Source organism: Syngnathus floridae, chromosome 14 (assembly GCF_059516105.1).
Source record: "Syngnathus floridae isolate MCC-2025c chromosome 14, RoL_Sflo_1.0, whole genome shotgun sequence".
NCBI lineage: Eukaryota > Metazoa > Chordata > Actinopteri > Syngnathiformes > Syngnathidae > Syngnathus > Syngnathus floridae.
This window is the reverse complement of record NC_142426.1, coordinates 13,903,039-13,930,182: the sequence shown is the minus strand read 5'-3', so window position 1 is coordinate 13,930,182 and position 27,144 is coordinate 13,903,039. Positions and strand designations below refer to the sequence as shown.

The following is a 27,144-nucleotide window of genomic DNA, read 5'->3' as shown; positions in this document are numbered from 1 at the left end:
CCTCCTGATTGGCTGTTTGATGTGTGACGTCATTTGGACACTCCATTAGGTACACCGCCCTTTTCAAGTGTACCTAATAACAGGCCACTTTATGAGGGAAATGTCATGGTCAAAGGTCACAGGTGTCAAGCTCTAGTCCTCGGGGCCGCGTTCCAACATGTTTTCCAAGATAATAAAGTGGCCACTTTATTAGGTACACTTGAAAATGGCGGTGTACCTAATGGAGTGTCCATGTGATTCCCTCGTTAAGCGCAGCAGCGTGAAAAGTTTTTGGTCACTTTCACGTTCCGCAGGAGCTAAAAGTTTTCCCGCAGGTGCACTTAACGAGGGAATCACACGGACACTCCATTAGGTACACCGCCCTTTTCAAGTGTACCTAATAACAGGCCACTTTATGAGGGAAATATCATGGTCAAAGGTCACAGGTGTCAAGCTCTAGTCCTCGGGGCCGCGTTCCAACATGTTTCCCAAGATTCCCTCGTTAAGTGCAGGTGCGTGAAAAGTCGTGACATCGTGTTTGTCGTATCATTGTGTGTGTGTGTGTGTGTGTGTGTGTGTGTGTGTGTGTGTGTGTGTGTGTGTGTGTGTATCACTACTGCAGTGTAGTGTTGGCTCGTGAGTGAACGATGGGTTCAAAAGAACGAATGTTTTCAGTGAACCAGAGTGAACGAAAAGATCTAAAGATCTTTGTAGCCATGAGGGAAAAACTTGTGGTGGACCCGTTTGAAAATCATTGATTCGATATGACTCAAGAATTGTCTCTGTGCAACGGTGTGGTGTCTCTTAGCAACTGACTTGAAAATGAGTCCACGGGAGCACTGCAACGGCGGCAGAATTTTTGCAAGAACAATTCATCTTAGGATGAACTCTCGATACAAATATTTTCATTTGATTGAAGGCAATGGCGTTAACCACTCGACCAGAGCCTGCTCGGAAACCAAAGGAGATTTGGTCATATTGAGAGGGTATCCTCCATCCAAACCTGTTGGGTGTTGAAAGTTTCAACGGATAGTCCGAAGCAAGCCTTTCCACAGTAGTCACCATGACAGGCGACCACCTGGTGGCGTCAGTGTGCCGAGCGCCGTTGGACGATCAGGAGAAGAAGATTTGAATCGACGGATGTGACGTCAGGGCTTTAGGTCAATTGAAGACAGGTGTGCTCGTTCAAGGGGAGTTATCATATGCAGGTGCCACCGGGCGCGGCGCGGCGGCGGCGGCGGACGGTTTCTCAGGTAAGCGAGCATGCTAGCAAATGTTTGTCGTCTCCTGCCGTTTCTCACGACGGCACGCTTTGTTGCTTTTTCTCGCAAGCCTTTTTTTTCAATTGATTTTGTTTGTCGCAGGATTGTCGTACTCTCGTGACTCGGCAACGTCACGTCCACCGCGACGGTGGGCCTGGAGGTAAATTGTAGGCCGCAGGCCATTTAGCCCGTGAGCAAATGTTGGCAGTTTCTTACGATGCCATTTCTTATTTCTTGCAGGATTTTCGCTGTCTAGGGAGTGCTTGAGGTTTCGGCACGGCACGGCACGCCACAATCCACTTTGCGTCGCGTCGTTGCGCGGTTTGGTGGTATTTTAAATGTCTTTCGCGGTTGTTTTTTTTCATGCTGGCCAGCATTTTTTTCATTCGTCTGTCTGTAGACGGTTCGTAAATGACGCCGCCGATAAGCGCGTGTTTGTCTGACTATAGGAAATGTTAGTTTGACTCTAGTCAACTTAACCATTTTTTAAATTATTTTATATGATGCGTGTGCCATTTCCGTGTCATGCAAACTGCTGGTGAATGCAATGTATATGTTACGTCATGTCCAAATCGGACCAAATCCATTCAAAGACGGCGCCCGCCCGCCCGCTCTCGTTCCGTTACGCAACAAACATTTGCGCGGCGGGTTATTTTCTCCCGTCTTGGACGCCGCCAACCTGGATCATCTGTCCAATGTGAGGGGAGTTGATGAATGATGAAATTAAAATATGAATTATAATCCTGAATAATTATCATCATTTACTACAATGTGATGATTATGTATTTTTTCAAATGTAAAACTCTACTTAGAATGTATCAAATTCAAATATGAACTATAATTTTGATCAGTTGTCATAACTTACTACAATATAATATTTTTTTTCAAATGTAAAACTCCTAGCATGTATAATTGTTGGTAAAAAATCATGTCATTGGCACTCGACTCAATGTCTATTTTTGTTGCAATCATTTGCTTGTCTTTTGTAGCACTAAAAACTGCCGCCCAGCCAGCATCCTTCTATACAAAGCAAGCAGGAGGCTCTTGAAGGAGCCCTTTCAGTGATGTTGAGGACACTGAGGAAGAGTAGTCCTAAATCAGGTGAAAACCGGTTTTTGTCAAGTTTCAACTTCCCAACACACCATGGTTGTCAAGTTTTAGCTTCCCAGCACGCAATTAATGGCTGTCTTTGTTTTTGTAGGCTGCAAGAGGAGCCGAATGGGATAATTCCATATGAAAAGGCACAATGGCCTATCCAAAGGAGCCATGGCCTATCCAAAGGAGCCATGGCCTATCCAAAGGAGCCATGGCCTATCCAAAGGAGCCATGGCCTATCCAAAGGAGCCATGGCCTATCCAAAGGAGCCATGGCCTATCCAAAGGAGCCATGGCCTATCCAAAGGAGCCATGGCCTATCCAAAGGAGCAAAGGAGCAAAGGCCATATGCAAAGGAGCAAAGGAGCAAAGGCCATATGCAAAGGAGCAATGGCCATATCAAGTCAAGAATCAAGCATCGCGCTGCAAAAGTCAACGTGTGCGGATCATGTGCCCAGGAGGGGGCAGTGCGGTTGCCTTTGGTTATGGGTGCACGACGGAAAGGTTGCAGGTGTGGACAGTGTTTAGGGCTCTGATGGTTGGTCTTGCTTTCGAGGTGCGCTGTGGTTGTGGCTGGTCTGGATCCAGCGTTGTCTTGTGCTTGGTTGCCATTGACGGCCCACTTGGGGGAGGACGTGGTTCCGTGGATGGACACAAAACTGAACTTTGACGTGGGGCTGAATGTCCAATTTTGCCATACGACTTGTACCATTGTGTATCTTTTTCAAATTCCACTGCAGACCTCAATCGGAAATCAAATTAAGGGGGTTTTTATTTCAAAGTTTGTGCCCCTAGTTGTCTCTCTATGTACAATAAAAGAGTCGAGCACGAACTTATCGATGCTGCACTTGCAGCTTTTTTAAAATAGTAATTAAAAGGTCGAATTTCCTCCAATATATAGTTTTAAAAAAATGTTACTGAGTGGGTGAAATGTATGAGAGTTTAAAAAAGAAATAAAATTAAAAAAAAGGCTTGTGGAACTTTTGTTAGCACTGTAGTGCCAGCAAGGGGGTGCTGGGCAGGGTGGTGGGCGACTGTTCCATAAAAAAATAAATGATCAGACATGTATACATTATGGCACAAGTCCTGCACAACTTGATGTATGCTTCAAGAATGTACATTAACATTATGATTTGTTTATTGAATTGAATTACATCAAAATTATATCTGTCTGTGGAAATGTGAAATATGGTGATGTCTAAAACCAGTCCATCCCTTCACTTTGCTATTGTCTTCTTTCCCCTCTGAAGGTTTTTGTAGATACTGATGATGGTGTTACAAATACTTTCATGTACAGTGTAAATCCCCTTCAAGGAAATTTAATTTATATACGTGTATATATATATATGATAAATCTGAATCTAATGATGACCTCAAGTGTTTTTAAATATTTCCATCTGTTGATTTCCTTTGGGCCGAGCCCCCTCCGGCCTGCACCTGTAAACTCCTCCATCATAATACATTTCCAAGCTATGTAAAAATGAAAAAATATTGCCATTTAAAAAATCATCCTCTTTTAATATTCATGATTTCCTTATTTCTTAAAATTGACCAAATTTAAACGGATGTCTTCCTTTAGTCCAGCTCGTTCCAGCGGCATTGGTCTTGTGTATGTATGATTTTGTGTGTGTGTTTTTAAATAACGTTTTCATACTTTATTTTATTGTATGTAAATAGCTGTTAGTCACGTGACCCAATGTGGAGGTACTTGTGGGCGGGGCCTGCTAAAAGACCAACTACGGAAGCTCCCCAAGTACTGATGTGCATTCCAGTTCTTTTAGGTGAACTGAATCTTTAGAATCTCTTTGAACGAATCGTTCACTCACGAGCCAACACTATTTGGGTTTTCAGTCTTGAGGTGAGCGTTGGTTGCCCTTCTGTCACTGTCATGGACACGAGTCTTTGGTCAAGTGGTAAACGTCATTGCCTCTAACACGATGGAACCATGGTTCGAGACCCGACCTTACCCACGAGCTGTACTTTGTCGATTTTCTCTCACTTCTGCATAAAGTTTGTGACTTTTTTTCTTTTTTTTTTTTTTGAAGGCAGGTTTCAGTCTTGCCTGTCGGAGAGGTGGGCGTGGTCAAGCCAATTTCAGTTGCGCTGTGATTGGTCAGACTGAATTTGGGCAGAGATAGGAGGCGGGCAAAGTGGCACTTAGGTTTTTGAAGGCAGTTTTCAGTCTTGAGGTGAGCGACAGGTGCAACCGCCCGCGTGTGAAGTGGCCTGTCACGTGGTACGCTAGTGTGCAAAGCACCATTGGACGAGCAGGCGAGGAAGATTTGAATTGACGGATGTGACGTCATGTCTTCGGGTGAATTGGGGAAGTTGTCAAATACCGGTGCAATCACCCGCGCAGCAGGCGGTTTCTCAGGTAAGCTAACATGCTAAGAAATGTTTGTCGTTCATTGGCGTTTCTCACGACGGACGCCTTGTTTGTTTGTTGCAGGATTCAAGGCGAGTTATCAAATGCAGGCGCCACCGACCGTGTGGCGGTTTCTCGGGTAAGCTATCAAATGTTTGTCGTTCATTGCCGTTTCTCACGACGGACGCCTTGTTTGTTTGTTGCAGGATTCAAGGCGAGTTATCAAATGCAGGCGCCACCGACCGTGTGGCGGTTTCTCGGGTAAGCTATCAAATGTTTGTCGTTCATTGCCGTTTCTCACGACGGACGCCTTGTTTGTTTGATGCGAACAAATATCTTGAAAATCTTTTCACACTCGTCCCGGCCACCGCGACTGTCGTTTTGCCGCTACAGTATTTCAAATCTCTTTGGCGTTGTGTTTCGTCAAATTAACAATGTTGCGTTACATATAGTGTGCCATTTCCGTGTTATGCAAACTGATGAATGTGACGAATTTGTTACGTCATGTTCAAATCTATTCCAAGATGGCGCCCGCCCGCCCCCCTTCCGTTATGCAACAAACATTTGCGAGCGTGATTTTCTCCCGTTTAGTCGACTGCTCGAGTCATGCCGACATTTTTGAGTGAGTTGATGGATGATCAAATTAAATTATTATAATTCGGATACTTTTGTAATTATTATAACTCATTACAATATACTGATAATTGTATACATATTTTAAATATAAAACTGGAGTTGGTATGTGTAATTGTTGCAAAAATATCATGCCATTGCCACTCTACTCAATGTCTATAATTGTAACTCCCAGATGCAGAGCATATAGTATGGTATGATATTGTATGGTATTGTATTGTATGTATTGTATTGTATGCATTGTGTGTATGGCAGCGTATGGCAGGTTATTGTATGTGTTCTATGTCAATCCATCCATCCATCCACCCGTCCATCCATCCATCCGTCCATCCAACCCATCCTCCCGCCCACCCAACCCATCCAAGACCACCCACCCACCCAGACCCCAGCCCACCCATCCAAGCCCACCCAGACCCCAGCCCACCCGTCCATCCATCCACCGCTTATCCGGACGTCGGATTGCGGCGGCAGCAGCTTTAGGAGGGACTCCCAGACTTTGTATGTATTGTATGTATTGTATTGTATGTATTGTGCGTATGACAGGGTATTGTATGTGTTCTATGTCAATCCATCCATCCATCCATCCATCCACCCATCCGTCCGTCCGCCCGGCCGTCCAGCCACCCACCCGTCCATCCAACCCCATCCACCCACCCACCCACCCACCCACCCAATCCATCCAACCCATCCACCCATCCATCCACCCATCCATCCGTCCATCCAACCCATCCAAGCCCACCCACCCAACCCACCCAACCCATCCAATCCATCCACCCATCCCACCCACCCAGCCACCCATCCATCCATCCAGCCACCCACCGCTTATCCGGACGTCGGATTGCGGCGGCAGCAGCTTCAGGAGGGACTCCCAGACTTTCCTCTCTCCAGCCACTTCTTCCAGCTCAACCCAGGAAATCCCAAGATTTGTATGTATTGTTTGTTTTGTTGTGTTTTTTGTTTTGTTGTGTTTTTTGTTTTGTTTTTTGTTTTTTTTGTTTTGTATGTATTGTATTGTATGTATTGTATTATATGTATTGTATGTATTGTATGTATTGTTTTTTGTTTTTTGTTTTTTTTGGTGTTTTTTGTTTTTTTTGTTTTGTATGTATTGTATTGTATTGTGTGTATTGTATGTATTTTTTTTGTTTTTGTTTTGTTTTTTGTTTTTTTTGTATTGTATGTATTTTATGTATGTATTGTTTTGTATTGTTTGTTTTGTTTTGTTTGTTGTTTTTTGTTTTGTTTTGTTTTGTTTTTTGTTTTGTATGTATTGTATGTATTGTATTGTATGTATTGTATTGTATTGTTTGTATTGTATTGTATTGTATGTATTGTATTGTATTGTATTGTTTGTATTGTATTGCATTGTATTGTATGTATTATTTTTTTTGTTTTGTTTTTTGTTTTGTTTTTTGTTTTGTATGTACTGTATGTATTGTATTGTATTGTATCGTATGTATTGTATGTATTGTATTGTATGTATTGTATTGTATGTATTGTGTATGTATTGTATGTATTGTATTGTATTGTATTGTATGTATTGTATTATATGTATTGTATGTATTGTATTGTATGTATTGTTTTTTTTGGTTGTGTTTTTGTTTTGTATGTATTGTATGTATTGTATGTATTTTTTGTTTTGTTTTTTGTTTTGTATGTATTGTATGTATTGTGCGTACGGCAGGGTATTGTATGTGTTCTATGTCAATCCATCCATCCATCCACCCATCCGTCCGCCCGTCCGTCCAGCCACCCACCCGTCCATCCAACCCCATCCACCCACCCCATACAGCCACCCACCCAATCCATCCAACCCATCCAACCCATCCACCCATCCATCCACCCATCCATCCGTCCATCCAACCCACCCAAGCCCACCCAACCCACCCAACCCATCCAATCCATCCACCCATCCCACCCACCCAGCCACCCATCCATCCAGCCACCCAGCCATCCACCGCTTATCCGGACGTCGGATTGCGGCGGCAGCAGCTTCAGGAGGGACTCCCAGACTTTCCTCTCTCTAGCCACTTCATCCAGCTCAACCCAGGAAATCCCAAGATTTGTATGTATTGTTTGTTTTGTTGTTTTTTTTGTTTTGTATGTATTGTATTGTATGTATTGTATTGTATTGTGTGTATTGCATGTATTTATTTTGTTTTTTTTGTTTTGTTTTTTTTGTATTGTATGTATTATGTATGTATTGTTTTGTATTGTTTGTTTTGTTTTGTTTGTTGTTTTTTGTTTTGTTTTGTTTTGTTTTTTGTTTTGTATGTATTGTATCGTTATGTATTGTATCGTATTGTATTGTTTGTATTGTATTGTATTGTATCGTATTGTATGTATTGTATTGTATGTATTGTATTGTATTGTATTTATCGTATGTATTGTATTGTATTGTATTGTATGTATTATGTATGTATTGTTTTGTATTGTTTGTTTTGTTTTGTTTGTTGTTTGTTGTTTTATTTTTTTGTTTTTTGTTTTGTATGTATTGTATCGTATTGTATTGTATTGTATCGTATTGTATTGTATTGTATTGTATCGTATGTATTGTATGTATTGTATTGTATGTATTGTATGTATTGTATGTATTGTATTGTATGTATTGTATTGTATGTATTGTATGTATTGTATTGTATGTATTGTTTTTTTGGTTGTGTTTTTGTTTTGTATGTATTGTATTGTATGTATTGTATCGTATATATTGTATTGTATGTATTTTTTTGTTTTGTTTTTTGTTTTGTACGTATTGTATGTATTGTGTGTATTGTATTGTATTGTGTGTATTGTATGTATTGTTTTGTTTTGTTTTTTGTTGTTTTTTTTGTTTTGTTTTTTGTTTTGTTTTGTTTTTTTGTATTGTATGTATTGTATGTATGTAATGTATTGTATGTATTGTATTGTATGTATTGTATGTATTGTATGTATTGTTTGTATGTATTGTTTGTATTGTTTGTTTTGTTTTTTGTGTTTTGTTTTGTTTTTTGTTCACCCATCCACCCATCCATCCACCCAGCCACCCAGCCACCCATCCAGGCAGCCATCCGTCCATCCAACCCATCCGCCCACCCAACCCATTCACCCAACCCATCCACCCATCCTCCTATCCATCCACCCACCCATCCGCCCATCCATCCGTCCATCCAACCCATCCAACCCAACCCATCCAAACCCAACCCATCCAAACCCCATCCATCCACCCATCCTCCTATCCATCCATCCACCCATCCACCCACCCATCCATCCACCCACCCATCCATCCACCCATCCATCCACCCATCCACCCACCCATCCATCCACCCACCCATCCATCCACCCATCCATCCAGCCACCCATCCAGCCAGCCACCCAGCCATCCACCGCTTATCCGGACGTCGGATTGCGGCGGCAGCAGCTTCAGGAGGGACTCCCAGACTTTCCTCTCTCCAGCCACTTCATCCAGCTCAACCCAGGAAATCCCAAGATTTGTATGTATTGTTTGTTTTGTTGTGTTTTTTGTTTTGTTGTGTTTTTTGTTTTGTTGTTTGTTTTTTTTGTTTTGTATGTATTGTATTGTATGTATTGTATTGTATGTATTGTATTGTATGTATTGTATTGTATGTATTGTATAGTATGTATTTTTTTTTTGTTTTGTTTTTGTTTTTTGTTTTGTATGTATTGTATTGTATGTATTGTATTGTATTGTGTGTATTGTATGTATTTTTTTTTGTTTTTGTTTTGTTTTTTGTTTTTTTTGTATTGTATGTATTTTATGTATGTATTGTTTTGTATTGTTTGTTTTGTTTTTGTTTGTTGTTTTTTGTTTTGTTTTGTTTTTTGTTTTGTATGTATTGTATGCATTGTATTGTATCGTATTGTATTGTTTGTATTGTATTGTATTGTATGTGTTGTATGTATTGTATGTATTGTATTGTATTGTATTGTATGTATTATTTTTTTTGTTTTGTTTTTTGTTTTGTATGTACTGTATGTATTGTATTATATCGTATGTATTGTATGTATTGTATTGTATGTATTGTATTGTATTGCATTGTATTGTATCGTATTGTATTGTTTGTATTGTATTGTATGTGTTGTATGTATTGTATGTATTGTATTGTATTGTATTGTATGTATTATTTTTTTTGTTTTGTTTTTTGTTTTGTATGTACTGTATGTATTGTATTATATCGTATGTATTGTATGTATTGTATTGTATGTATTGTATTGTATTGTATTGTATGTATTGTATGTATTGTATTGTATTGTATTGTATTGTATGTATTGTATTATATGTATTGTATGTATTGTATTGTATGTATTGTTTTTTTTGGTTGTGTTTTTGTTTTGTATGTATTGTATTGTATGTATTGTATGTATTTTTTTGTTTTGTTTTTTGTTTTTTTTGTATTGTATGTATTGTATTGTATGTGTTTTTTGTTTTTTGTTTTGTATGTATTGTATGTATTGTGCGTATGGCAGGGTATTGTATGTGTTCTATGTCAATCCATCCATCCATCCACCCATCCGTCCGTCCGCCCGTCCGTTCAGCCACCCACCCGTCCATCCAACCCCATCCACCCACCCCATACAGCCACCCACCCAATCCATCCAACCCATCCACCCATCCATCCACCCATCCATCCGTCCATCCAACCCATCCAACCCATCCAAGCCCACCCAACCCACCCAACCCATCCAATCCATCCACCCATCCCACCCACCCAGCCACCCATCCATCCAGCCACCCAGCCATCCACCGCTTATCCGGACGTCGGATTGCGGCGGCAGCAGCTTCAGGAGGGACTCCCAGACTTTCCTCTCTCTAGCCACTTCATCCAGCTCAACCCAGGAAATCCCAAGATTTGTATGTATTGTTTGTTTTGTTGTTTTTTTTGTTTTTTTTTTGTATGTATTGTATTGTATGTATTGTATTATATGTATTGTATGTATTGTTTTTTTTTTTGTTTTTTTTGTTTTGTATGTATTGTATTGTATGTATTGTATTGTATTGTGTGTATTGCATGTATTTATTTTTTTTTTTTTTTTTTTTTTTTGTATTGTATGTATTTTATGTATGTATTGTTTTGTATTGTTTGTTTTGTTTTGTTTGTTGTTTTTTGTTTTGTTTTTTGTTTTGTATGTATTGTATCGTTATGTATTGTATCGTACTGTATTGTTTGTATTGTATTGTATGTATTGTATGTATTGTATTGTATTGTATTGTATCGTATGTATTGTATTGTATCGTATGTATTGTATTGTATTGTATTGTATTGTATTGTATGTATTATGTATGTATTGTTTTGTATTGTTTGTTTTGTTTTGTTTGTTTTATTTTTTTGTATTGTATTGTATCGTATTGTATTGTATTGTATCGTATGTATTGTATTGTATTGTATGTATTGTATTGTATTTATTGTATTGTATGTATTGTATGTATTGTATTGTATGTATTGTATTGTATGTATTGTTTTTTTTGGTTGTGTTTTTGTTTTGTATGTATTGTATTGTATGTATTGTATCGTATGTATTGTATTGTATGTATTTTTTTGTTTTGTTTTTTGTTTTGTACGTATTGTATGTATTGTGTGTATTGTATTGTATTGTGTGTATTGTATGTATTGTTTTGTTTTCTTTTTTGTTGTTTTTTTTGTTTTGTTTTCTTTTTTGTTTTGTTTTCTTTTTTGTTTTGTTTTCTTTTTTGTTTTGTTTTTTGTATTGTATGTATTATATGTATGTATTGTATTGTATGTATTGTTTGTATGTATTGTTTGTATTGTTTGTTTTGTTTTTTGTGTTTTGTTTTGTTTTTTGTTCACCCATCCACCCATCCATCCACCCAGCCACCCATCCATCCAGCCACCCACCCATCCAGGCAGCCATCCATCCATCCAACCCATCCGCCCACCCAACCCATTCACCCAACCCATCCACCCATCCTCCTATCCATCCACCCACCCATCCGCCCATCCATCCGTCCATCCAACCCATCCAACCCAACCCATCCAAACCCAACCCATCCAAACCCCATCCATCCACCCATCCTCCTATCCATCCATCCACCCATCCACCCACCCATCCATCCACCCACCCATCCATCCACCCATCCATCCACCCATCCACCCACCCATCCATCCACCCACCCATCCACCCACCCATCCATCCACCCACCCATCCATCCATCCACCCACCCATCCATCCACCCATCCATCCACCCATCCACCCACCCATCCATCCACCCACCCATCCATCCACCCATCCATCCAGCCACCCATCCAGCCAGCCACCCAGCCATCCACCGCTTATCCGGACGTCGGATTGCGGCGGCAGCAGCTTCAGGAGGGACTCCCAGACTTTCCTCTCTCCAGCCACTTCATCCAGCTCAACCCAGGAAATCCCAAGATTTGTATGTATTTTGTTTTGTTGTGTTTTTTGTTTTGTTGTGTTTTTTGTTGTTTTTTGTTTTTTTTGTTTTGTATGTATTGTATTGTATGTATTGTATTGTATGTATTGTATAGTATGTATTTTTTTTTTGTTTTGTTTTTGTTTTTTGTTTTTTTTTTGTTCTGTTTGTATTGTATTGTATGTATTGTATGTATTTTTGTTTTGTTTTTTGTTTTGTTTGTATTGTATGTATGTATTGTTTTGTTTTGTATTGTTTGTTTTGTTTTGTTTGTTGTTTTTTGTTTTGTTTTGTTTTTTGTTTTGTATGTATTGTATGTATTGTATTGTATTGTATGTATTATTTATTTTTTTTTTTTTTGGTTTGTTTTCTTTTTTGTTTTGTATGTACTGTATGTATTGTATTGTGTGTATTGTATTGTATTGTATGTATTGTTTTGTTTTTTGTTTTGTTTTCTTTTTTTTTGTATTGTATATATGTATTGTTTGTATTGTATTGTATGTATTGTATGTATTGTATTGTATGTATTGTATGTATTGTATTGTTTGTTTTGTTTTGGGTTTTTTGTTTTGTATGTATTGTATTGTATGTATTGTATTGTATGTATTTTGTTTTTTTGTTTTTTGTTTTGTATGTATTGTATTGTATGTATTTTGTTTTTTTGTTTTGTATGTATTGTATGTATTGTTTTGGTTTTTTTTCTTTTTTTTTCTTTTTTTGTATGTATTGCATTGTTTGTTTTGTATTGTTTTTCTTTTTTTTTGTTTTGTTTTGTTTTGTTTTGTATGTATTGTATTGTATGTATTGTTTTTTGTTTTGTTTTTTTGTTTTTTGTTTTTTTTTCTTTTTTGTTTTGTATGTATTGTATGTATTGTATTGTATTGTATTGTTTGTTTCTTTTTTTTTTATGTTTTGTTTTTTGTTTTGTTTTTTTGTTTTGTATGTATTGTATGGTTTGTATTGTATTGTATTGTATGTATTGTTTGTTTTGTTTTGTATGTATTGTATGTATTGTATTGTATTGTATGCATTGTATGCATTGTATTGTATGCATTGTATTGTATGCATTGTATTGTATGTATTGTATTGTATGTATTGTATTGTATTGTATGTATTGTATGTTTGTTTTGTTTTGTTTTTTGTTTTTTATGTATTGTATGTATTGTATTGTTTGTATTGTATGTATTGTATGCATTGTATTGTATTGTATGTATTGTATGTATTGTATTGTTTGTATTGTTTGTATGTATTGTTTGTATTGTATTGTATGTATTGTATTGTATGTTGTTTGTTTTGTTTTGTTTTTTGTTTTTTATGTATTGTATGTATTGTATTGTATGTATTGTATGTATTGTATTGTATGTATTGTATTGTATTGTATGTATTGTATTGTTTGTATTGTATGCATTGTATTGTATTGTATTGTATTGTATGTATTGTATGTATTGTATTGTTTGTATGTATTGTATTGTATGTATTGTATTGTATGTATTGTATGTATTGTATTGTATGTATTGTACGTATTGTATGTATTGTATGGTATTGTATGGTATTGTATGGTATTGTATGGTATGTATTGTATTGTTTGTATTGTATTGTTTGTATTGTATGTATTGTATGCATTGTATTGTATTGTATTGTATGTATTGTATGTATTGTATTTTTTGTATTGTTTGTATGTATTGTTTGTATTGTATTGTATGTATTGTATTGTATGCATTGTATTGTATTGTATGTATTGTATTGTATGTATTGTATGTATTGTTTGTATTGTATTGTATGTATTGTATTGTATGTATTGTATTGTATTGTATGTTTTGTATGTTTTGTATTGTATGTATTGTATTGTATGTATTGTATTGTATGCATTGTATTGTATGCATTGTATTGTATTGTATGTAATGTATTGTATTGTATGTATTGTATGTATTGTATTGTATTGTATTGTATTGTATTGTATGGTTTGTATTGTATTGTATGGTTTGTATTGTATTGTATGGTTTGTATTGTATTGTATGGTTTGTATTGTATTGTATGGTTTGTATTGTATTGTATGGTTTGTATTGTATTGTATGGTTTGTATTGTATTGTATGGTTTGTATTGTATTGTTTGTATTGTATGGTATTGTATTGTTTGTATTGTATGTATTGTATTGTATTGTTTGTATTGTATTGTATTGTATTGTATTGTTTGTATTGTATTGTATTGTATTGTTTGTATGGTATTGTATTGTATTGTTTGTATGGTATGTATTGTATGGTATGTATTGTATTGTATTGTATGTATTGTATTGTATTGTATGTATCGTATTGTATTGTATGTAGTATGTATTGTATGTAGTATGTATTGTATGTAGTATGTATTGTATGTAGTATGTATTGTATGTAGTATGTATTGTATGTAGTATGTATTGTATGTAGTATGTAGTATGTATTGTATGTAGTATGTATTGTATGTAGTATGTAGTATGTAGTATGTAGTATGTAGTATGTAGTATGTATTGTATGTATTGTATGTAGTATGTATTGTATGTAGTATGTTGTATGTAGTATGTAGTATGTATTGTATGTAGTATGTAGTATGTATTGTATGTAGTATGTAGTATGTATTGTATGTAGTATGTAGTATGTATTGTATGTATTGTATGTAGTATGTATTGTATGTATTGTATGTAGTATGTATTGTATGTAGTATGTATTGTATTGTATTGTATGTAGTATGTATTGTATTGTATTGTATGTATTGTATTGTATTGTATTGTATGTATTGTATGTATTGTATTGTATGTATTGTATTGTATTGTATTGTATGTATTGTATTGTATTGTATGTATTGTATTGTATTGTATGTATTGTATTGTATGTATTGTATTGTATGTATTGTATTTATTGTATTTATTGTATTTATTGTATTGTATTGTATGTATTGTATGCATTGTATTGTATGCATTGTATTGTATGCATTGTATTGTATGCATTGTATTGTATGCATTGTATTGTATGCATTGTATTGTATGCATTGTAGTGTATGTAATGTAGTGTATGTATTGTATGTGTTTGTATTGTATGGTTTGTATTGTATGGTTTGTATTGTATGGTATGTATTGTATTGTATGTATTGTATTGTATTGTATGTATTGTATTGTATGTATTGTATTGTATGTATTGTATTGTATTGTATTGTATGTAGTATGTATTGTATGTAGTATGTATTGTATGTAGTATGTATTGTATGTAGTATGTATTGTATGTAGTATGTATTGTATGTAGTATGTATTGTATGTAGTATGTATTGTATGTAGTATGTATTGTATGTAGTATGTAGTATGTATTGTATGTAGTATGTAGTATGTATTGTATGTAGTATGTAGTATGTATTGTATGTGTAGTATGTAGTATGTATTGTATGTGTAGTATGTAGTATGTATTGTATGTGTAGTATGTAGTATGTATTGTATGTGTAGTATGTAGTATGTGTAGTATGTGTAGTATGTAGTATGTGTAGTATGTAGTATGTGTAGTATGTGTAGTATGTAGTATGTGTAGTATGTGTAGTATGTAGTATGTGTAGTATGTGTAGTATGTAGTATGTGTAGTATGTGTAGTATGTAGTATGTGTAGTATGTGTAGTATGTAGTATGTGTAGTATGTGTAGTATGTAGTATGTATTGTATGTGTAGTATGTAGTATGTATTGTATGTGTAGTATGTATTGTATGTGTAGTATGTAGTATGTATTGTATGTGTAGTATGTAGTATGTATTGTATGTGTAGTATGTAGTATGTATTGTATGTGTAGTATGTAGTATGTATTGTATGTGTAGTATGTAGTATGTATTGTATGTGTAGTATGTAGTATGTATTGTATGTGTAGTATTTATTGTATTGTATTGTATGTATTGTATGCATTGTATTGTATGCATTGTATTGTATTGTATGTAATGTATTGTATGTATTGTATGTGTTTGTATTGTATTGTATGGTTTGTATTGTATGGTTTGTATTGTATGGTTTGTATTGTATGGTTTGTATTGTATGGTTTGTATTGTATGGTTTGAATTGTATGGTTTGAATTGTATGGTTTGAATTGTATGGTTTGAATTGTATGGTTTGAATTGTATGGTTTGAATTGTATGGTTTGAATTGTATGGTTTGAATTGTATGGTTTGAATTGTATGGTTTGAATTGTATGGTTTGAATTGTATGGTTTGAATTGTATGGTTTGAATTGTATGGTTTGAATTGTATGGTTTGAATTGTATGGTTTGAATTGTATGGTTTGAATTGTATGGTTTGAATTGTATGGTATGTATGGTATTGTATGTAGTATGTATTGTATGTAGTATGTATTGTATGTATTGTATGTATTGTATGTATTGTATGTATTGTATGTATTGTATGTATTGTATGTATTGTATGTATTGTATGTATTGTATGTGTAGTATGTAGTATGTATTGTATGTGTAGTATGTAGTATGTATTGTATGTGTAGTATGTATTGTATGTGTAGTATGTAGTATGTATTGTATGTGTAGTATGTATTGTATGTGTAGTATGTAGTATGTATTGTATGTGTAGTATGTAGTATGTATTGTATGTGTAGTATGTAGTATGTATTGTATGTGTAGTATGTATTGTATGTGTAGTATGTAGTATGTATTGTATGTGTAGTATGTAGTATGTATAGTATGTAGTATGTATTGTATGTGTAGTATGTAGTATGTATTGTATGTGTAGTATGTATTGTATGTAGTATGTATTGTATGTGTAGTATGTAGTATGTATTGTATATGTAGTATGTATTGTATGTGTAGTATGTAGTATGTATTGTATGTGTAGTATGTATTGTATGTGTAGTATGTAGTATGTATTGTATGTGTAGTATGTAGTATGTATAGTATGTAGTATGTATTGTATGTGTAGTATGTAGTATGTATTGTATGTGTAGTATGTATTGTATGTAGTATGTATTGTATGTGTAGTATGTAGTATGTATTGTATGTGTAGTATGTAGTATGTATTGTATGTGTAGTATGTAGTATGTGTGTAGTATGTAGTGTATGTGTAGTATGTAGTGTATGTGTAGTATGTAGTGTATGTGTAGTATGTAGTGTATGTGTAGTATGTAGTGTATGTGTAGTATGTAGTGTATGTGTAGTATGTAGTGTATGTAGTGTATGTGTAGTATGTAGTGTATGTAGTGTATGTGTAGTATGTAGTGTATGTGTAGTATGTAGTGTATGTAGTGTATGTGTAGTATGTAGTGTATGTAGTGTATGTGTAGTATGTAGTGTATGTAGTGTATGTGTAGTATGTAGTGTATGTAGTGTATGTGTAGTGTATGTGTAGTATGTAGTGTATGTAGTGTATGTGTAGTATGTAGTGTATGTAGTGTATGTGTAGTATGTAGTGTATGTATGTATTGTATGTATGTATTGTATTGTATTGTATTGTATGTATTGTATGTATTGTATGTATTGTATGTATTGTATGTATTGTGTGGTGTGTGTGTGTGGTGTGTGTTGTGTCTGGTCTGTCTGTGTGGTGTGTGTTGTGTGTGTGTGTGTGTGGTCTATGTTGGTGTAGTGTGTTGTGTTTGTGTTGTGTAGTTTGTTTGTTTAGTTAAAAAAATGTTTGCGTAGTTTGTTTGTGTAGTTTGTGTAGTTTAACTACACAAACAAATGTTTGCGTAGTTTGTTTGTGTAGTTTGTGTAGTTTAACTACACATTGTAGTGTGTGGTGTGTGTCGGTGTGGTGTGTGTTTTGTGTAGTTTAACTACACAAACAAATGTTTGCGTAGTTTGTTTGTGTGTTTTGTGTAGTTTAACTACGCAAACAAATGTTTGCGTAGTTTGTTTGTGTAGTTTGTGTAGTTTAACTACGCAAACAAATGTTTGCGTAGTTTGTTTGTGTGTTTTGTGTAGTTTAACTACGCAAACAAATGTTTGCGTAGTTTGTTTGTGTAGTTTGTGTAGTTTAACTACGCAAACAAATGTTTGCGTAGTTTGTTTGTGTAGTTTGTGTAGTTTAACTACGCAAACAAATGTTTGCGTAGTTTGTTTGTGTGGTTTGTGTAGTTTAACTACGCAAACAAATGTTTGCGTAGTTTGTTTTCGTAGTTTGTGTAGTTTAACTACGCAAACAAATGTTTGCGTAGTTTGTTTGCGTAGTTTGTGTAGTTTAACTACGCAAACAAATGTTTGCGTAGTTTGTTTTCGTAGTTTGTGTAGTTTAACTACGCAAACAAATGTTTGCGTAGTTTGTTTGTGTAGTTTGTGTAGTTTAACTACGCAAACAAATGTTTGCGTAGTTTGTTTTCGTAGTTTGTGTAGTTTAACTACGCAAACAAATGTTTGCGTAGTTTGTTTTCGTAGTTTGCGTAGTTTAACTACGCAAACAAATGTTTGCGTAGTTTGTTTGTGTAGTTTGTGTAGTTTAACTACGCAAACAAATGTTTGCGTAGTTTGTTTTCGTAGTTTGTGTAGTTTAACTACGCAAACAAATGTTTGCGTAGTTTGTTTTCGTAGTTTGCGTAGTTTAACTACGCAAACAAATGTTTGCGTAGTTTGTTTTCGTAGTTTGCGTAGTTTAACTACGCAAACAAATGTTTGCGTAGTTTGTTTGCGTAGTTAAACTACACAAACTACGCAAACAAACTACGCAAACATTTGTTTGCGTAGTTAAACTACGCAAACTACGCAAACAAACTACGCAAACATTTGTTTGCGTAGTTAAACTACACAAACTACACAAACAAACTACGCAAACATTTGTTTGCGTAGTTAAACTACACAAACCACACAAACAAACTACGCAAACATTTGTTTGCGTAGTTAAACTACACAAACTACGAAAACAAACTACGCAAACATTTGTTTGCGTAGTTAAACTACACAAACCACACAAACAAACTACGCAAACATTTGTTTGCGTAGTTAAACTACACAAACCACACAAACAAACTACGCAAACATTTGTTTGCGTAGTTAAACTACACAAACTACACAAACAAACTACGCAAACATTTGTTTGTGTAGTTAAACTACACAAAACACACACCACACCGACACACACCACACACTACAATGTGTAGTTAAACTACACAAACTACACAAACAAACTACGCAAACATTTGTTTGTGTAGTTAAACTACACAAACTACACAAACAAACTACGCAAACATTTTTTTAACTAAACAAACAAACTACACAACACAAACACAACACACTACACCAACATAGACCACACACACACACACACAACACACACCACACAGACAGACCAGACACAACACACACCACACAATACATACAATACATACAATACAATACAATACATACATACAATACATACATACACTACATACTACACATACACTACATACACTACATACTACACATACACTACATACACTACATACTACACATACACTACATACTACACATACACTACATACACTACATACTACACATACACTACATACACTACATACTACACATACACTACATACACTACATACTACACATACACTACATACTACACATACACTACATACACTACATACTACACATACACTACATACTACACATACACTACATACTACACATACACTACATACTACACATACACTACATACTACACATACTACACATACTACACATACTACACATACACTACATACTACACATACACTACATACTACACATACACTACATACTACACATACACTACATACTACACATACACTACATACTACACATACACTACATACTACACATACACTACATACTACACATACACTACATACTACACATACACTACATACTACACATACACTACATACTACACATACTACACATACTACACATACTACACATACTACACATACTACACATACTACACATACTACACATACTACACATACTACACATACTACACATACTACACATACACTACATACTACACATACACTACATACTACACATACACTACATACTACACATACACTACATACTACACATACACTACATACTACACATACACTACATACTACACATACACTACATACTACATACTACACATACACTACATACTACATACTACACATACACTACATACTACATACTACACATACACTACATACTACATACTACACATACACTACATACTACATACTACACATACACTACATACTACATACTACACATACACTACATACTACATACTACACATACAATACATACTACATACTACACATACAATACATACTACATACTACATACAATACATACTACATACTACACATACAATACATACTACACATACAATACATACTACATACTACATACTACATACTACATACTACATACTACATACTACATACTACATACTACATACAATACATACTACATACTACATACAATACATACTACATACTACATACAATACATACTACATACAATACATACTACATACAATACATACTACATACAATACATACTACATACAATACATACTACATACAATACATACTACATACAATACAATACGATACATACAATACATACAATACAATACAATACATACCATACAATACATACCATACAAACAATACAATACAATACCATACAAACAATACAATACAATACAAACAATACAATACAATACAATACAATACAAACAATACAATACAATACATACAATACAAACAATACAATACCATACAATACAAACAATACAATACAAACCATACAATACAATACAAACCATACAATACAATACAAACCATACAATACAATACAAACCATACAATACAATACAAACCATACAATACAATACAAACCATACAATACAATACAAACCATACAATACAATACAAACCATACAATACAATACAAACCATACAATACAATACAAACCATACAATACAATACAATACAATACAATACAATACAATACAATACAATACATTACATACAATACAATACAATGCATACAATACAATGCATACAATACAATACATACAATACAATACATACAATACAAAACATACAAAACATACAATACAATACAATACATACAATACAATACATACAATACAATACAAACAATACATACAATACATACAATACAATACATACAATACAATACAATGCATACAATACAATACATACAATACAATACAAACAATACATACAAACAATACAAAAAATACAATACATACAATACATACAATACAATACAATACAATGCATACAATACATACAATACAAACAATACAAACAATACAATACATACAATACAATACCATACAATACCATACAATACCATACAATACCATACAATACATACAATACGTACAATACATACAATACAATACATACAATACATACAATACATACAATACAATACATACAATACAATACATACAAACAATACAATACATACAATACATACAATACAATACAATACAATGCATACAATACAAACAATACAATACATACAATACAATACAATACATACAATACAATACATACAATACATACAATACAATACATACAATACATAAAAAACAAAAAACAAAACAAAACAAACAACATACAATACAATACATACAATACAATACAAACAATACATACAAACAATACAAACAATACAATACATACAATACATACAATACAATACAATGCATACAATACATACAATACAAACAATACAATACATACAATACATAAAAAACAAAAAACAAAACAAAACAAACATACAATACATACAATACAATACAATACATACAATACAATACATACAATACAATGCATACAATACAATGCATACAATACAATGCATACAATGCATACAATACAATACAATACATACAATACATACAAAACAAAACAAACAATACATACAATACAATACAAACCATACAATACATACAAAACAAAAAAACAAAACAAAAAACAAAACATAAAAAAAAAAGAAACAAACAATACAATACAATACAATACATACAATACATACAAAACAAAAAAGAAAAAAAAACAAAAAACAAAAAAACAAAACAAAAAACAATACATACAATACAATACATACAAAACAAAACAAAACAAAACAAAAAAAAAGAAAAACAATACAAAACAAACAATGCAATACATACAAAAAAAGAAAAAAAAAGAAAAAAAACCAAAACAATACATACAATACATACAAAACAAAAAAACAAAATACATACAATACAATACATACAAAACAAAAAACAAAAAAACAAAATACATACAATACAATACATACAATACAATACATACAAAACAAAAAACCCAAAACAAAACAAACAATACAATACATACAATACATACAATACAATACATACAATACATACAATACAATACAAACAATACATATATACAATACATACAATACAAAAAAAAAGAAAACAAAACAAAAAACAAAACAATACATACAATACAATACAATACACACAATACAATACATACAGTACATACAAAACAAAAAAGAAAACAAACAAAAAAAAAAAAAAAAAAATAATACATACAATACAATACAATACATACAATACATACAAAACAAAAAACAAAACAAAACAAAAAACAACAAACAAAACAAAACAAACAATACAAAACAATACATACATACAATACAAACAAAACAAAAAACAAAACAAAAATACATACAATACATACAATACAATACAAACAGAACAAAAAAAAAACAAAAAACAAAAACAAAACAAAAAAAAAATACATACTATACAATACATACAATACAATACATACAATACAATACATACAAAACAAAAAAAACAAAAAACAAAACAAAAAACACAACAAAACAAAAAACACAACAAAACAAAATACATACAAATCTTGGGATTTCCTGGGTTGAGCTGGATGAAGTGGCTGGAGAGAGGAAAGTCTGGGAGTCCCTCCTGAAGCTGCTGCCGCCGCAATCCGACGTCCGGATAAGCGGTGGATGGCTGGGTGGCTGGCTGGATGGGTGGCTGGATGGATGGGTGGATGGATGGGTGGGTGGATGGATGGGTGGGTGGATGGGTGGATGGATGGGTGGATGGATGGGTGGGTGGATGGATGGATGGGTGGGTGGATGGATGGGTGGGTGGATGGGTGGGTGGATGGATGGGTGGGTGGATGGGTGGATGGATGGGTGGATGGATGGGTGGGTGGATGGATGGGTGGGTGGATGGGTGGATGGATGGATAGGAGGATGGGTGGATGGATGGGGTTTGGATGGGTTGGGTTTGGATGGGTTGGGTTGGATGGGTTGGATGGACGGATGGATGGGCGGATGGGTGGGTGGATGGATAGGAGGATGGGTGGATGGGTTGGGTGAATGGGTTGGGTGGGCGGATGGGTTGGATGGATGGATGGCTGCCTGGATGGGTGGGTGGCTGGATGGATGGGTGGCTGGGTGGATGGATGGGTGGATGGGTGAACAAAAAACAAAACAAAACACAAAAAACAAAACAAACAATACAAACAATACATACAAACAATACATACAATACAATACATACATATAATACATACAATACAAAAAACAAAACAAAAAAGAAAACAAAACAAAAAAGAAAACAAAACAAAAAAGAAAACAAAACAAAAAAAACAACAAAAAAGAAAACAAAACAATACATACAATACACACAATACAATACAATACACACAATACATACAATACGTACAAAACAAAAAACAAAACAAAAAAATACATACAATACAATACATACGATACAATACATACAATACAATACATACAAAACAAAAACACAACCAAAAAAAACAATACATACAATACAATACATACAATACAATACATACAATACATACAATACATACAATACAATAAATACAATACATACAATACAATACATACAATACAATACAATACATACGATACAATACAATACAATACGATACAATACAATACAAAAAAATAAAACAAACAAAACAAAACAAACAATACAAAACAATACATACATAATACATACAATACAATACATACGATACAATACAATACATACGATACAATACAATACAATACAATACATACAATACATACAATACAATACAAACAATACAATACGATACAATACATAACGATACAATACATACAAAACAAAACAAAAAACAACAAACAAAACAAAACAAACAATACAAAACAATACATACATAAAATACATACAATACAAAAAAAAAAAAACAAAAAAAAAATAAATACATGCAATACACACAATACAATACAATACATACAATACAATACATACAAAACAAAAAAAACAAAAAAAAAAACAATACATACAATACATATAATACAATACATACAATACAATACATACAAAAAAAAAACAAAAAAAACAACAAAACAAACAATACATACAAATCTTGGGATTTCCTGGGTTGAGCTGGATGAAGTGGCTAGAGAGAGGAAAGTCTGGGAGTCCCTCCTGAAGCTGCTGCCGCCGCAATCCGACGTCCGGATAAGCGGTGGATGGCTGGGTGGCTGGATGGATGGGTGGCTGGGTGGGTGGGATGGGTGGATGGATTGGATGGGTTGGGTGGGTTGGGTGGGCTTGGATGGGTTGGATGGGTTGGATGGACGGATGGATGGGTGGATGGATGGGTGGATGGGTTGGATGGATTGGGTGGGTGGCTGTATGGGGTGGGTGGATGGGGTTGGATGGACGGGTGGGTGGCTGAACGGACGGGCGGACGGACGGATGGGTGGATGGATGGATGGATTGACATAGAACACATACAATACCCTGCCATACGCACAATACATACAATACATACAAAACAAAAAACAAAAAACACATACAATACAATACATACAATACAAAAAAAACAAAAAACAAAACAAAAAAATACATACAATACATACAATACAATACATACAAAACAAAAACACAACCAAAAAAAACAATACATACAATACAATACATACAATACATATAATACAATACATACAATACAATACAATACAATACAATACATACAATACATACAATACAATACAATACAATACATACAATACAATACATACAATACATACGATATAATACAATACATACAGTACATACAAAACAAAAAACAAAACAAAAAAAATAATACATACAATACAATACAATACAATACATACAATACATACAACACATACAATACAATACAAACAATACAATACGATACAATACAATGCAATACAATACAATACATACAATACAATACATACAATACATACGATATAATACAATACATACAGTACATACAAAACAAAAAACAAAACAAAAAAAATAATACATACAATACAATACAATACAATACATACAATACATACAACACATACAATACAATACAATACAAACAATACAATACGATACAATACAATGCATACAATACATACAAAACAAAAAACAAAACAAAACAAAAAACAACAAACAAAAACAAAACAAACAATACAAAACAATACATACATAAAATACATACAATACAAAAAAAACAAAAAACAAAACAAAAACAAAAAAAAATACATACAATACACACAATACAATACAATACATACAATACAATACATACAAAACAAAAAACAAAAACAAAACAAAAAAAAAATACATACTATACAATACATACAATACAATACATACAATACAATACAAACAATACAATACATACAATACAATACATACAAAACAAAAAAAACAAACAACAAAACAAAAAACACAACAAAACAAAAAACACAACAAAACAAACAATACATACAAATCTTGGGATTTCCTGGGTTGAGCTGGATGAAGTGGCTGGAGAGAGGAAAGTCTGGGAGTCCCTCCTGAAGCTGCTGCCGCCGCAATCCGACGTCCGGATAAGCGGTGGATGGCTGGGTGGCTGGCTGGATGGGTGGCTGGATGGATGGGTGGATGGATGGGTGGGTGGATGGATGGGTGGGTGGATGGGTGGATGGATGGGTGGATGGATGGGTGGGTGGATGGATGGGTGGGTGGATGGGTGGATGGATGGATAGGAGGATGGGTGGATGGATGGGGTTTGGATGGGTTGGGTTTGGATGGGTTGGGTTGGATGGGTTGGATGGACGGATGGATGGGCGGATGGGTGGGTGGATGGATAGGAGGATGGGTGGATGGGTTGGGTGAATGGGTTGGGTGGGCGGATGGGTTGGATGGACGGATGGATGGATGGCTGCCTGGATGGGTGGCTGGGTGGCTGGGTGGATGGATGGGTGGATGGGTGAACAAAAAACAAAACAAAACACAAAAAACAAAACAAACAATACAAACAATACATACAAACAATACATACAATACATACAATACATACAATACAATACATACAATACATTACATACATACAATACATACAATACAAAAAAACAAAACAAAACAAAAAACAAAACAAAAAAAACAACAAAAAACAAAACAAAACAATACATACAATACACACAATACAATACAATACACACAATACATACAATACGTACAAAACAAAAAACAAAACAAAAAAATACATACAATACAATATATACGATACAATACATACAATACAATACATACAAAACAAAAACACAACCAAAAAAACAATACATACAATACAATACATACAATACATACAATACAATACATACAATACATACAATACATACAATACAATACATACAATACATACGATACAATACAATACAATACAATACGATACAATACAATACAATACGATACAATACATACAAAACAAAAAACAAAAAAATAAAACAACAAACAACAAACAAAACAAAACAAACAATACAAAACAATACATACATAATACATACAATACAATACAATACAATACATACGATAAATACAATACAATACAATACATACAATACAATACATACAATACGATACAATACAATACAATACAAACAATACAATACGATACAATACATAACGATACAATACATACAAAACAAAAAACAAAACAAAACAAAACAAAAAACAACAAACAAAACAAAACAAACAATACAAAACAATACATACATAATACATACAATACAAAAAAAACAAAACAAAAAAAACAAAATAAATACATGCAATACACACAATACAATACAATACATACAATACAATACATACAAAACAAAAAAAACAACAAAACAAACAATACATACAAATCTTGGGATTTCCTGGGTTGAGCTGGATGAAGTGGCTAGAGAGAGGAAAGTCTGGGAGTCCCTCCTGAAGCTGCTGCCGCCGCAATCCGACGTCCGGATAAGCGGTGGATGGCTGGGTGGCTGGATGGATGGGTGGCTGGGTGGGTGGGATGGGTGGATGGATTGGATGGGTTGGGTGGGTTGGGTGGGCTTGGGTGGGTTGGATGGACGGATGGATGGGTGGATGGATGGGT

The 27,144-nt window shown here is 34.0% G+C and overlaps 1 long non-coding RNA gene across 6 annotated transcripts; it reads left to right on the top strand.

Moving 5' to 3' along the window:
• Positions 1–1,082: 1,082 nt before the first annotated feature.
• Positions 1,083–5,151, top strand: LOC148387940 (uncharacterized). Of its 6 annotated transcripts, none has more exons than XR_015862809.1 (9): positions 1,086–1,232; positions 1,344–1,401; positions 1,482–1,938; positions 2,231–2,342; positions 2,443–4,116; positions 4,187–4,283; positions 4,381–4,709; positions 4,785–4,839; positions 4,907–5,151. It is a non-coding gene; the product is annotated as an uncharacterized LOC148387940 (long non-coding RNA). The 6 variants fall into 6 exon arrangements; XR_015862805.1 differs by having other exon boundaries at positions 1,088–1,232; positions 1,482–1,570; positions 4,907–5,146; XR_015862806.1 differs by having other exon boundaries at positions 1,088–1,232; positions 1,482–1,570; positions 2,443–4,193; positions 4,907–5,145.
• Positions 5,152–27,144: the final 21,993 nt, after the last annotated feature.